At 32.4% G+C, this 15,441-nt stretch overlaps 2 pseudogenes; both read left to right on the top strand.

Annotated features, from left to right (window-relative positions):
- Positions 1-1,317: 1,317 nt before the first annotated feature.
- LOC101263442 (vacuolar-processing enzyme-like) lies at positions 1,318-3,487 on the top strand (annotated as a pseudogene).
- Positions 3,488-10,131: 6,644 nt separating this feature from the next.
- On the top strand, positions 10,132-12,951 carry LOC101263139 (vacuolar-processing enzyme-like; annotated as a pseudogene).
- Positions 12,952-15,441: the final 2,490 nt, after the last annotated feature.

Genomic DNA, 15,441 nt, shown 5'->3' with positions numbered 1-15,441 from the left:
ACATAATTCCTTTAAAATATGGTGAGAGAGAACAAACCTAGAACCTCGTTTCCTTGGAATCACATGTTTGGTTTTAATCCCTCTAAAATTGGAGTAATTATAATTATCTATCTTTAATTTGACCTTGTGTGGGTGATTACTAAATGGTCGTTTGGTTTGTTAAAATAATTGATTTTGGTAATTATGTGCATCACAATACCAAAATAATTTTTAAAAAAATTAGAGAACATGAGTGTATAGTACGGATGTTATAATGACATGAAAACATAACCAGCATGAATTGTGGGCTGGAGGTGGGGTTGTTGCACTCTTAACCAAAGGTCTCGGTTCGAGCCCTAGACATGAAGAAAATCTTATTAGAAGTGTCACCCCCGAAAAAGTCATGCAGTGCGCGACCCAGATGATTTAGAGTCTGTTTGGATTAGCTTTTGGCTTATGACTTATAAGCCAAAAGCCATAAGTTAGAATTTCTAACTTATGACTTATTTAGTTATTTTGGCTTTACAACAAGTGCTTAGAAGCACTTTTTAACTTTACCCAAACACTTCAAAATTGCTTAAAAGTTATTTTGGCTTAAAAACACCTAAAATAAGTCAATCCAAATAGGCACTTAGTCGGAGCTCCAATATGGACTCTATACACCGAGTGAGAAATAAAAAAAATATGGATCCAGATTATAGTCGGACAAATTTAGGAGAAACGGTGGCTGGCGGAAACCAAAAAATTGACATGAATTTTGATTTAGTCGGAACTCCATACAGGTTCCGCACATTGAGTGTGGAACCAATATTTTTATACATAAATCCGAGCTTAGTCGGACCTCCAATATAGACTCGGGACATCGGTAGGAAACAAAAAAAGTTGACATGGATCTGAAATTTAATTTAACCTCCAATACGGGTTCCAATACAGTTTATACCGGCTCCGAACACCAAGTGAAAAATAAAAAAAATGACATGGATCCAAATTTCATTGAACCTCTAATACGGGTTCCAATACAGATTCCAAACACCAGGTGAAAAACAAAAAAAAGGACATGAAAAACTTGTCACAGGTGTGAAGAAATTTCTTGTAAAAGAAGGAGAATAAATATATTGCAATATTTATCAATGTCTAGATATATGTTTCATTTTTAAAAAAAAAATTCCTTTAGACCTTTGAAATCTACGTTGTCTACTTGTCTTGATCATAGTATGTCTCTAATGTTGGCTTAAACGAGTTTAAAGTCCTATCTATTTCTCATACATCAATATTACTATACAACTCAATACTCCAATTATCCTATTTGTTTGTTAATTTACCATAAAATACAAAACAATGATATTTAAGTACAAAGTATGTGTTGCACTAGTTGTTGTGCTCTCAATTTGTGTCAACATTGAAGGTCGTAGTGTCTCTAAATTCTTAACAGAAGAAACTGTAGGGACCAAATGGGCTGTCCTAGTTGCTGGCTCTAATGGATGGTGGAATTACAGGCATCAGGTTATTAGCTACAAGCGATTTAACAACGAACTTAGAAATGTTGTGTTAGAATTGAGTGATGATTTGTTATGACATTTTATTTATTGATTTCAGGCTGATGTATGTCTTGCTTATCAGTTACTCAAGAAAGGTGGTCTTAAAGATGAAAACATTTTTGTATTCATGTACGATGATATTGCTAACAACACTATGAATCCTAGACCTGGAGTTATCATCAATAATCCACATGGCCAAGATGTTTACAAAGGTGTTCCTAAGGTATGTGTCTTTTTTTTCCCTCTCTTTTTGAGCAATTCAATCCCTCGAAAATACTTAGAATGTGTGTTACGTACGTTGATGAGGGCCGGGTTATTTTCTTGTTGAGACAGGATTATGTAGGTGAAGATGTTAATGCTGAAAACTTTTTCAATGTTATCCTTGCCAACAAGAGTGGTATAACTGGAGGAAGTGGTAAAGTTTTGAACAGTGATCCAAATGACCATATTTTCATCTACTATGTTGATCATGGTGGCCCTGGAATTGTTTGTAAGTGATTCGATCGTCATCACACACACACACACACATATTATATGTTCATATTTTTTTATTTCATGTTTCAAAATGAACAGCAATGCCAACTGGAGTTGTTTACGCGAATGATTTGATTGATGTGTTGAAAAAGAAGCTTGGTTCTGGGACATATAGTAAACTGGTAACTATTGCTTCTTTTCAGTCGATATTATGTCCTTTGCTTCCTTGGAAGGAAAATAATTAGCAAAGCTTCGGTCTAATACTCCGTTGGATGCTGTCTTTTGTTATATGTTTAGGTATTTTACTTAGAAGCTTGTGAGTATGGAAGCATGTTTGACGGTCTTCTTCCTGAAGGTTTAGATATTTATGTAACGACTGCATCAAATCCCAATGAAAGTAGTTGGGGAACATATTGTGGTGTGGGTGATGCACGCGATCCCTGCCTTGTAGCTTGTCCCCCTCCTGAGTTTAAAGGTGTGTGCTTAGGAGACTTGTACAGTGTTGCTTGGATGGAGGACAGGTAACGTAAAACACAGCTTCTCTAATCCCTGATCGAGGGAAAATCAATTGATTTAAAGTTATCAAAACTATAATATTAATGAAACTTCTTCCTATATCTTGATATATTGTTATACAGTGATGTTCATGATCGACAAACTGAAACTCTGGATGATAATTATGTTTCATTATGATCAGATTGCAGACAGAACAGCAGCCAATCTAACATATGGCTCTCATGTCATGCAATATGGTGATATGTTGTTAAGTGTTGATGCTCTTTTCCAATATATGGGCGTTGCTTCGATAAACCACTCTCATGTCTCCATGAATTCTTATAAATCATCGTCTCAGAATGTGGAACGACGAGAAACAGAGCTTTTCTACTGGCAATCCAAAGTATATATGTCCCCACCTTTCTTTGCAACACATCAAGTCATATGCAATATAATTTAATTTTTTTTCCTTGCCAAGAAAGATGCGAAAAGATAATCTGATTCATAGTTCTTTCTGTATGTTGGAAGTACGATGATGCTCCTGAAGGTTCTGATGACTATTTTGAAGCTCGCGCCAAACTTATTAATGTTGTAGCACATAGAAGTCAAGTGGACAATAACGTAAAACATATTGGAGATCTTCTGTTTGGAGTTAAATATGGTAATGAGGCACTACAAACTGTTCGATCTTCTGGACAACCACTAGTTGATAACTGGGATTGTCTTAAATCCTATGTAAGTATTTAGCCTAATTATAAAACATTTCTTCTTATTGTTCTTTTTCACGTATACGGAACCATGATCGTTTGTTCTATTATTTTCATGTATATCTATATATATAGGTCGAGATATTTGAGGCACATTGTGGAAAATTAAGCTCATATGGAAAGAAACATATCCGTGGTATCGCGAATATTTGTAATGCTGGAATTGAGAGGGAGCAAATGACTGCTGCAACTGTACAAGCATGTGGTCCTTTGTAGAGCTGAGAGCAATTTATGTTTAGCTTGTTTAATTTGTGTCATCAGTCATGGTTGGCTGCAAAGTTTCACCTTATGTAGCTAGCAAATTAATAATGTTACTCCTCCTTCCTATTGGAACCATGTTGAGTCAGATGGAGTTAATTAGAGATGCTATGAATGTTCAATATTTTTCCATTTTCATATATTTGATACTCCGTCTATTTCAAAAAGAATGACATGCTTTGCTTTTCAATTTGTTTTTTTTTTTTAAAAAAATGACCTCTATCCTTTTCTAGTAATATTTTAATTTCAATTTTTCACGTGACATATTTAAGACCACAAGATAAGATTATAAGACAATTTTATACATTTGTGATTTGACATAACTTTAATTTAGGACCACAAGATTCAAAAATTTTATTATAACTATGCCCTCCAACTTTAAATGTGCACAAGTAGGCACTCAAACTTTAAATGTGCATAAGTAGGCACACCCAAAGTTAAAGGTAATAGTTGTCAATCGCCGTCAAGTTAAGGGTCATGTTTATATATTATGCCTTTTTTTAAACTCTGTGTTAAGTCAAACTAGGCCAGTCTTTTTGAAATGGAAGGAGTATATAAAATGTCATGTAAGCTAATCTTTGCTACTGTAAGTGAGATCTGAAGGGGAAGTTCAAAGGCTTCCAGTTTTGAAAAGCTTCAAAGTGAAATAAGAAACTTGTACATTTATGTTGGGTATGTAAATATGAAATAATACATATATTGGATCCTAAACTTGACTTTAAATTTTAACTTTGACATCCAATTTTCTTAATGCACAAACAAATACTTTAACTATCCAACTTTTAAATAAATAAACACATGAGTCCTACATGGCACAATACACGTAGGACACCACGTAGGACAAAAAATGACATGTAGGACATGTGTCCATTTGTTCAACTTTATACAAGTTTAAGCGTCTACTTGTGCACACCCAAAGTTGAAGGGCATAAATGTGATTCGAATCCAAGTTAAAGGGCATATTAATGTATTAAAATATGGAGTATTATAGGCTAATTAAAATTGAAGGTAAAACACTGATTTTTTAACATTTATTTTTACCCCTCCCGAGCTTCCACCGTTTTATTTTCTTGATGACTCAAACTTACGGTCTTAAATATCATTTGAACAATTTTCTCTCGTCTAAAAGACACGAATTAATTGTCCTGGATTTTGACGATTTGAGTTGAAAATCTGAAACAACATTAAAATCACCCACTTCAACATAAAAAAAACTTGTATTCAGAGATTGATTTTGCAAGAGTGAATTTGATAGAACACGTGTGTCCACTATCAATCAACGGACCAGGTTCATTAACACACTCGAAATAAGAACAAAGAGTAAATAATGACAGAAAACAACACAAGCAGTTTACGTGAAAATCTGCTTGCTCAAGGGATTAAAACCACGACCTGTCAAACAAGATTTTTAACCGTCTTCACTAATCTTCACAGCAAAAGTGAAACCCGATTACAACAATGTGAGAAGAAGTTATTAATCTCACGACCAAGCAATAACTCTATTGCTTGAACAGCCTAAATAGATGTCACTCCGCCCACTAAACTATCACCACTAGACAACTTAGGATTCAACTAAACAACATGCAGGTTGCCCACTAAATCACCACGCTCCGGATGACTTAGAGTTTGACTAAGCAACACACAAGCCTGCCGACTAAACCAGTTGGACTCAACTAACTTAGACTTTTTAACAAACCAAAGTATATGAATCCTTTATATATTTAGGAACAGATTTACAATACACGTGCAGAAGAAATAATCCTAAGACAACTAAGCTTCCAGCTCTTCCTGATTCGAGTTGATCTTGAGGATGATTCTTCACTCCTTTTCTCAGCTTTTGTAAGAGTTCTTGGGATGTTTTTTAAGTTGCAAAAACTAAAGTTGTGACTATTGGATATCATCGTTATGTAGAATAGTCACAACCTTCAAGGCCATGCCATTGGTCAAGGTTTATGCCACTTCTGTCACTGTAGGAGATTGTGCATCAAATTTTGTACTTTTTTCCCGTCTCACACTTTGTGCGTATATTTTCACTCGAGAGCAAGCCCCTCCTTTTACAAGGTTCCTGAATTTGTTATATCATTAAAACTACAAAAAATAGAATTCATGACTAAAATACATGAAGGATAGCTGAATTAGAGATAACTTTTAGTGGGACATTGGTTGCAAAGGATGAGATAACTTATCTTAGGATTAATAGTTAGAGCTAGGATAAGTTATCCTTCCCTGAAGATGAAATAGTAATTCAGAATAATTTATCTTGGGATAAAGTATGCAAAATAAAAAAAATACACCCTTAAATATCTCTTAAACACTATTTTGTACATTCATGTACATTAAGATAATTTTTTATCAAAGAAATTACATATTATGAATCAATTTAGTTATGATATATTATAAGCTGAATTTATTTGCCTAATTCTTATGTTTATTTATATTTTGATAAATTAAATATTTTTAATTAAATAGTTTATTAATCTCTTAATGTTAAACTTTATATATCAATAAAAATATAGATAATTTTAATAAAAAAATTTCTTGTACTTTAACAAACTTAAAATAAAAGTTTTATTTTTAAGTTAAATATGATGAATGTTTTATTTTTAAGTTATAAGATGAGGGTTTTAATTTAACGATAAATAAGATGAAAGTATTATTTTTAAGCTAAATAAGTCGAAAGTTAACTTGTTTAAGTTAAATAAGATGAAAGTTTAATTTTCAAAACACAAGGCACAATCATGGAAAATGCAGACACAAAAATATTTATGTTAAATAAGATGATTTTAAAAAAAAGAATGAATACCTAAAATTTGCAAAAAAATTAAGGTGGAGGGTATTTTTGTAAACAAATAACTTATTTTTAGAAATTATGTAATGAATATAAATTTGAATATGACATACCAAACAAATAATAAAAACTACTTCCAACATAACTAGAATAACTAATCACAATATAATTTATCCCAATATAATTTATCTAAGAATAATTTATCCCAACATAATTTGTATCGTGGGGCTTAATTTATATGTCCGCTTGTCGATTATATTTATAAAGAAACACATTGATCCGCTGCTGACACTTTACTAATTACATACATATGTGTTTTTATATAAATTGTGATAAGTAAATAAACTAATTTGTTATTACGTATTTTTATCGCATTTTCATCCCTAATAATGATAAAACAACGTACTTAATTTGGTGTACATATCGAGAGCAAGTGAAATTTTCATATAGGATGCCACATAAGACGTATTTGTCTATTTTTTTTTAATTTTACACAAGTTTAAATGTTCGTTTGTGCATATTCAAAGTTATGTTGGAGGATATAAATGTGAACTAAAGCCATGTTAAGGAATGTATTATATCACTCTTAAATTAAATACACATATATAACTTTTTCTAATAATAGTTGTATTAACTTTTTTTTTTTGATACACAAATACAATATGATAATAGTTGCGTTGTACCAATTATTTCGAATACTCATATACAATTTTCTATGATGCATAGATACAATTGTTTGTATCAGTTGAAGAAGATACAATTTGATAATAGGTGTCTCACTTTTTTCTAATACACAATTACAATAATTTTTTTTGATACATAGATACAGTCGGTAGGATCAACCCAAGAAGAAGATATTTGAGATCCAAACATTGAACAACAAATTAAGAACCCAAAATAAAAATACATAATACATATATTGCGCTCTAATCTTGACGTTAAATTTTAACTTTGACCTCAAACTTTCATAGTGCACAAATAGGCACTTTAACTATCCTATCTTTCAATAAATAAACACGCGATTTTTGGAGCTAAAGTGCGTGAAATAAAAACGCTGCCACGTGTATAAGTGAGTCAATCAGTGACTGCCAACTAATTAAACATTTTGCACATCTTTTTTTTTAAAATAAAATATCTTACACATCATTTTGAAACTAAAAAAAATTAAAATTAATTTTAATTAATATAAAAGAGATTCATTAAGGGTAGAATTGTCATTTCAACATTTTTTTTTACCGTTGTGGGCCTCGAAAATTACCCCTCACTCGCGCAGAATATATGCATTTCACGCATTTCGCTAGGTAGGAATCATATATTTATTTATTGAAAGATAGGATAGTTAAATTGTCTATTAGTGCCTATGAAAGTTTGAGATCAAAGGTGAAAATTTGAAGCCAAATTTAGGGTCCATATATATGTATTATGCCAAATAAAAAATAATTGAGAGACAAAGAAGGATTCACAATATGAAATGTAGAGAAGACGAGAACGGAACAAGAGAGAAGAGAGGAGAGAGGAAGAGAGGAAGAGAGAAGAGGGAGGAAAGTGACGATCGAGAGAAGAGAGACTTGCTATTCCCTCTATATGTTGGATATAATTTTGAAGATGAACTTTCACAAATAGCCACTAAAAGTAACTTAATTAGGCTCTAAAGTAGAATTTGCTAATTATGATTTCTAGTTACAGAGAGGGATGAGAGAGGCGAGCGACTTGGGGAGAGGGAGGAGAGAGGCGAGCGAGAGAGGAAAGAGAGTGGATAGAGGTGTATTGTATTTGTATATTTATCGAATTGTTTATGTAAATCGGTTAGATAATTGTATATATGTAATTCACATACATATGTATTTGTGTATCTTGTGAGCAAGACTGTGAGAGGGATGAGAGATGCGAGCGACATTGGGAGAAGTAGGAGAGAGGCGAGTGAGATTGGGAGAGAGACGAGTTAGAGATGGAGAGATTGGAGAGAGGTGAATTGTACTTGTATGTCTGTCATATAATTATACGTAATTATAGCTAAAAAAAGGTTGTCAATGGTAATTAATTCAAACTACAACTATGTTAGCTATTTAACTAGTAAATATTTGCTTATCCGCGTAATATCTCCTATTTTGAAAGTATCTCACTACAAGAAAAGTGTGAATTATTTAGGGATTTTTCTGAAAATTAGTATAAAAATTTTTGCAAGAAAATAAATTTCCTACGAATTTTCATACTAATCCCAGGAAAATCCCCATGTAATTAACATTTTTCTTGTAGTGTCTATCTCTAGACTGTGTATATAATATATAGTAGTAGTTTTGTTTGCTTAATTATGTAGTTTTTCCTTTAAATTATATTTTCTTTGTCCCTATTTATGTGAGACATTTTTCGTCACTACATAAAAAATTATCATTAGTAGCAATTAAGAATTAATTACCACTAAATATATATGTATATTTAGCGGTAATTAGTACCTTTTGTGTATGTCTTTAAAGTCTTAGAGACATTGATTCTAATGATAGTAAAGACTTTAACACTCTTTATTAATATTAATATTAATATTTAATGCCGCTAAAAGTTATTTTTATTGTTATGTCTTTTAGTCAATCCAAAAAAAATAAAATACAACATTTCTACAATTGGAAATAATTTAACTTTTAAATTTTTTATTTTACCCCTAATGAAATAATAATCAATACAAATGGTCAAAGGATATTTTTTCGATCACAAATTTCAAAAGACCTCTTTAATACTTTGAATTGTGTCAAGACTAACAATGTGATATAAATTGAAACGAATGGAGTGTACCGGTCCACTCTCATGGACATAAAAAGAAAGATTTAATTACTTTGATGCTCACTCAACTATCAATTGTTTTCACAAAAAGTCATTCAACATCCATTTTCAACTCAAAAGTCACTCAATTATAACTTTTTTGCACAGAAAGTCACTCAACTTTCATTTTCAACTCAAAAGTCATTCAACTATGAGTTCTTTGCCCAAAAAGTCACTTAACCTATTTAATTGTTATTTTCATTAAAATTTATTGACATAAAATTTTAATCATTAACCAAAATTTTAATAATCGAATATATACCCATTTAATGACCCGCTCCATTTAACTCGACCGGTTAAAAATATAATATTGAACATTTTATTTTACTATTAATTCCCTAAATCATTCTCCCTTGTCTCCCACATTCTTTTAGTGAATTAATGGTAAAATAAAATGTTCAATGGGGAATGATTTAGGGGGATTAATGGTAAAATAAAATGTTTAATATTATATTTTTAACGGATCGGATTAAATGGAGCGGGTCATTAAATGGTTTAAATGGATATATATTTGATTCTTAAAATTTATAATAATAATTAAAATTTCATGTCACTAAATTTTAATGAAAAACAATTAAATAGATTAAGTGACTTTCTGTGTAAAGAAGTTGAGTAACTTTTGAGTTGAAAATGAAAGTTGAATGACTTTCTGGGCAAAGAAATCATAGTGAGTGACTTTTTAGTTGAAAATGAAAGTTGAATGACTTCTGTGAAAACAATTGATAGTTGAGTGACCAATCAAAGTTATTAACTCCAAAAAGAAAACGTACAATAACAATGTGATAACATGACAAAACTTTCATAAGTCATGAGGATAAATTTCTTGTAAATTAATCAATGAGAATATATCTTTGACACATTTCATGACTTCTTATGGTAATTGTTACCTTTGAATTCTACGTCATTCTCTTATGTTGGAGCTTGAAGTCCTATATATTTCTCATACATCAATATGATTCATACAACTGATCAATAGTCCCCTAGCTTGTTAATTTACCATAAATTAAAACACAATACAATGATATTTAAGTACAATGTGTGTGTTGTACTTGTTGTTGTGCTCTCAATTTGTGCCAACATTGAAGGTCGTAGTATCTCTAAATTCTTAACTGAAGAAACTGTAGGGACCAAAGGGCTGTCCTAGTTGCCGGCTCTAATGGATGGTTTAATTATAGGCACCAGGTTCTCATCTATTAATAAAACTAAAATTTTCTTTAAATAATGTATCATGAAATGTTATTTGTTTGGTGATTTTATTGATTGATTTCAGGCTGACGTATGTCATGCTTACCAAATACTCAAGAAAGGTAGTCTTAAAGACGAAAACATTATTGTATTCATATACGATGATATTGCTGACAATACTATGAATCCTAGACCTAGAGTTATCATCAATAGTCCACATGGACAAGATGTTTACAAAGGTGTTCCTAAGGTTTGTTCTTTTTCGTGTTGGCTTGAATATATTTTCGAGATTATATATATATATATATATATTTAAACAAAGGGATTTTCGAGATTATAAAATAGGAGGGGTTAACAATTATTTTTGTTATGTTTGTTGAAGCTGGATTATGTAGGTGAAGATGTTAATGCTGACAACTTCTTCAATGTTAGTCTTGCAAACAAAAGTGGTATCACGAGGAAGTGGTAAAGTTTTGAATAGTGGTCAAAATGGCCATATTTTCATCTACTATACTGAACAAGATGGCCTTGGAATTATTTTTAACTGCTTATTGTATCGATAGCAATTTAGATCATCGCATATCTATAAAAGGCATAATACATAAATATGCTTTTTAACTGGAATTCGAATTACATTTATGCCCTTCAACTTTGGGTGTGCACAAGTAGACACTTAAACTTGTATAAAGTCGAACAAATAGACACACATGTCCTACATGTCATTTTTATCCTACGTGGTGTCTTACATGTATTGTGTCATGTAAGACTCATGTGTTTATTTAGGGAAAATATCCAAGTACGCCCTCAACCTATGCCCGAAATCCCAGAGACACACTTATACTATACTAAGGTCCTATTACCCCCCTGAACTTATTTTATATGTAATTTTCTACCTCTTTTTAGCCTACGTGGCACTAGTTCAAAAAAAAAGTCAACCATCGTTGGGCCCACAAGATAGTGTCACGTAAGCTAAAAAGGGGTAAAAAATTATTAATAAAATAAGTTCAGGGGGGTAATAGGACCTTAGTATAGTATAAGTGTGTCTCTGAGATTTCGGGCATAGGTTGAGGGGGTACTTGGGCATTATCTCGTTTATTTATATAAAAGTTGAATAGTTAAATTTCTTGTTTGTGCATTATGAAAGTTGGAGGTCAAAGTTAAAATTCGAAGCCAAGTTTAGGGTCCAATACAAGTATTATGCCTATATAAAAAGTTACTTATGTTTATTTCATGGTTTAAAAATGAACAGCAATGCCAACTGAATTTGTCTACGCGAATGACTTGATCAACATATTGAAAAAGAAGCATGCTTAATGTCATTTGCTTAATTCCTTTGGTCTAATATTATGATGTTTTTTTCTTATTTGTTTAGGTATTTTACTTAGAAGCTTGTGAGTAGGTTTAAATATTTTATGTAAAGATTGCATCAAATCCCAATGAAAGAAGTTAGGGAACATATTGTCAAGTGGGTGCAGGTGGTCCTTGCTTGGTAGAGTGTCCCCCTCCTGAGTTTAAAGGTGTGTGCATGGGAGACTTACATAGTGTTCCTTGGATGTAAGATAGGTAATCGCGTCTACAAAACTTTGCTTTTCTTATAGTCGGCTTGTAATGCCTCCCTTCTTTATTAATTACTTGCCTCCTTTCAGCTCAGCATGCCTAATTCACAACTTTTCTAGTCCTAAAGATGCCTTCTTTTTTTGGATCAAAATGAACTATACAAAAAAAAAAAATCAATTTCCGATACTTCTCTTATGATAATACATCATTGTTAATTGTGTCAAATTTATTGATGTTTTCACTTGTAAACAGTGAAGCTGAAGATCGGCAAACTGAAACTTTGAACGACCGGTATAACGCGGTAAGACTTGTAATACATATATACTCTCAATTGTACATATATTCTAAAAGTTCTGTTCAGATCCTATACACCATATTTATGCTTTATTATAATTTCATTGTGTACAATGCTGCTCAGGTTGCAAACAGAACAACAGCCAATCTGACATATGTTTCACATGTCATGCAATATGGCGATACAGTGTTAAGTGTCAATGTACTTTTCCAGTATATGGGCGCTGCTTCTGTAACCATAGTCACGTTTCCATGAATTCTGAATCATCGTCACAAAATGTGGACCAACGTTATGTTGAACTTTTCTACTTGACATCAAAAGTAATTTTAAGTTTTTCCTACTTCATCTGGATAAATTTGATTTCACCTATTATAACACAGAGAATTAAAAAAGCGTTCTAATTTATTCGTAATCTTGACAGTATCAAGATGCTCCTGAAGGCTCCGATGAGCATTTTGAAACTCATGTCAAACTTATCAAAACTATAGCAGAGAGAAGTCAAGTGGATAATAGTGCAAAACATATTGGTGATCTTCTGTTTGGAGTTGAAAAAGGTAGTGAAGTACTGCAGCACGTTCGACCTGCTGCACAACCTCTTGTTGACAATTGGGATTGCTTAAAATCCTATGTAAGTAGCAACCTAATTATTTGGTCGTATTTTTCGTGTTTTTTTTTGTTCTTTTGAGTTTAACGAGTTTTTTTCATGTATAGATCGAAACATTTGAGGCACATTGTGGAAAATTAAGCTCGTACGGGAAGAAACACATACGTGGTATCGAGAATATTTGCAATGATGGTTAGCACAAGCATGTTCCTCTTGATTAGAAGAGGATATTCTTGGCTCAAAGTTAATGTAATGTTTAGCCTATTTGTGTTATGGTTGCATAATTACATTTCACTTTCATGAATTGCAACAATGAGAATAATATTATGGTTCATGTTGAAAAGTACATCTTGTCCCCTTACCATGTAGTAGAGTATAACATTGTCATGGAGATATTTATTTATGAATGTATTGTCATTTTCACATTCATTATAATGTCATGTAATATTTATCATGAAGAGAACGAAAAATAAAAAGGTATAAAATAATGTGTTGGTGAATATACCTTAAATTACGGTTGAAAATAAAATGAAAGAAATGAATAAATATATTCTCGCTCTCTTAAAGGAGATCCAAGTTCACTACGGTATGAAATCACGATATAATAGAATAACTCTTGACTTCTCCCGTCAAGATATAACAAACTGGCAATGTCATACTTCAACATTCTAAATTAGTTGAAGAGTTCAAAGTTCTATCAAAACACATTCTTTAATTCTCTAGAAAATAATATGAAGGTGGGATGTGGTGGAGAGTGGGGAGTGAGGTTTCGTTGAGCTCTTGCAATGAGGATCTTGTGTTTCAGTATGGTTCTTGAGTAATTTAGAGTGGATTTCGTTGTAATTACGTGGGTCTATGGACCCATAAGATTTTGAGGGGAATCGTTCGATTCTAGATGAGTTAGGGAATGAGTTTGAACAAGAAATTTATTGGTTTTCTGGGCAGAGGCCTGGGGTGCCGTTCTACTCGGTGCGTCCCAACTAGTGTTTGGTAGGTTAAGGTCTGGCACCCTGCGCCACTCAGTGCGCCAGGGTCGCCAGATCCCCTACCCTTCCCACCTTCTTTTCGTGTGAGTTTCCTCGAATCGTACCTATGTTTTCTACTTGATATGCTCACTTAAACATCGAGAGATCATTCATGATATGAATCATAACCCTTGAATTCAAAATTCAAATTCAAAGTAGAGTTAAGAGTAAAGTCTTGAGAGTTATTTCGAGTCATTTTGAGAAGTCTTTTACAATCTTTTAAAACTTATTTTAAGAATTGAGTACTTAAGTTAGAGGACGAAGAGAGTTGAGTTTCATTTTTAAAATTAAATATACGGGAACTAAGTATTTCCAAAAGTAAACGTTTTTATATTTAAAATGAGGGGAAACACCAATTTCCAAAGGAGTTCATGGGGAGTTTGGGTACTATCTGTTTTAAGAGAAATATTTTGAGTAATAATCTCAAAGTTAAGGATGAGGAAATGTTTAAAACATATGAGCTAAGTTATATTTTTGGAGTAGTATTGAGCACCGATATGAAGACGAGTTTAGATAACTCAAAGTCCTCATAAACCATGTAACCAACAAAGGTAGAAAAGGGTCATACTTTTTAGATGATTAATTTCTTTTTAAGCATAACTCTTAGTGGATCTACTTAGTTGAGGAATTCTGCACCCCGACAAGGTATATGCCAATTCTAGCAGCGCGGGCAAGCTGTATCATTACATAGCTCATAGTGATGGTTGTCACTTAGAAAATCTCCCCAATAGAGTTATTTTATATTTTTACATGCGAACTGAGTTATTATTGTACTTTTGAATACATTGAGTTGTTATCTATTGTTTTAAAATGCTCTATATAAACTACATTTTTATTGTTGTTTTTATACTGCTTTGAGTTGAGTATACATAAATTGAGGCTAAGTTGAGTAAATGTCACAATTCGAGAGCACCCCCTTATCGTGATACGGCGTACAAGACCCCGAAAAGCCTCATAACATTCTATATAGAAATAATGCGTAGTTAAAACTCATTTAAATCCAAAATATCAAAGCTTTATTTGAAAGAAATACTTGAAATACAGCGAAAGTCTAAATCTCACATGACCATCTCAGACACAATCTCAAAACATACTATGGACACAACCCTTTACATTCAAAGCGACTACTAAATATCTATTACATGAATAAAAGAAACTTAAGGTCTTGTCCTCGAATCCATGAGGACATACCAAGTCTTGGATGAAAAGGATCCAAGCACTTGAAAGTAGATAGAACGGATCACTTGCCAGAACCTACACTTGAAGTAAAACATGAAGAAATATGAGTTAGTAGACAGAAATGTACTAAGTATGACCAAGCAAAAACATGCGTTAAAAAGGAAATTTTGTTTGAAAGTCATGCATGTACCATTTTGATAAAAACTTCATGAACATATGCATAAACGTCATAATATCCAAACATAACTCACATACAAATCATATCTTCACATAAGGACGTAATCAACACATGAACCTTTACATTCACATTAAGCCTTCACCTCAAGTAACCCTCAAGCTATACCTTGCAATGTATGAATGGCGTCCCATACCACCATTCATACTAGGTACCACCTTAAGGTAACCAAAAGTGAACTTATTATTCATTCCCTTTCACCTTTACAACATAATCTTACATAAGAGACATACCAATTCATAAGGCAA

The sequence above is a fragment of the Solanum lycopersicum genome, chromosome 8 (assembly GCF_036512215.1).
Source record: "Solanum lycopersicum chromosome 8, SLM_r2.1".
NCBI classification, from domain to species: Eukaryota; Viridiplantae; Streptophyta; class Magnoliopsida; order Solanales; family Solanaceae; genus Solanum; species Solanum lycopersicum.
This window is presented reverse-complemented; position numbering and strand designations above follow the sequence as displayed.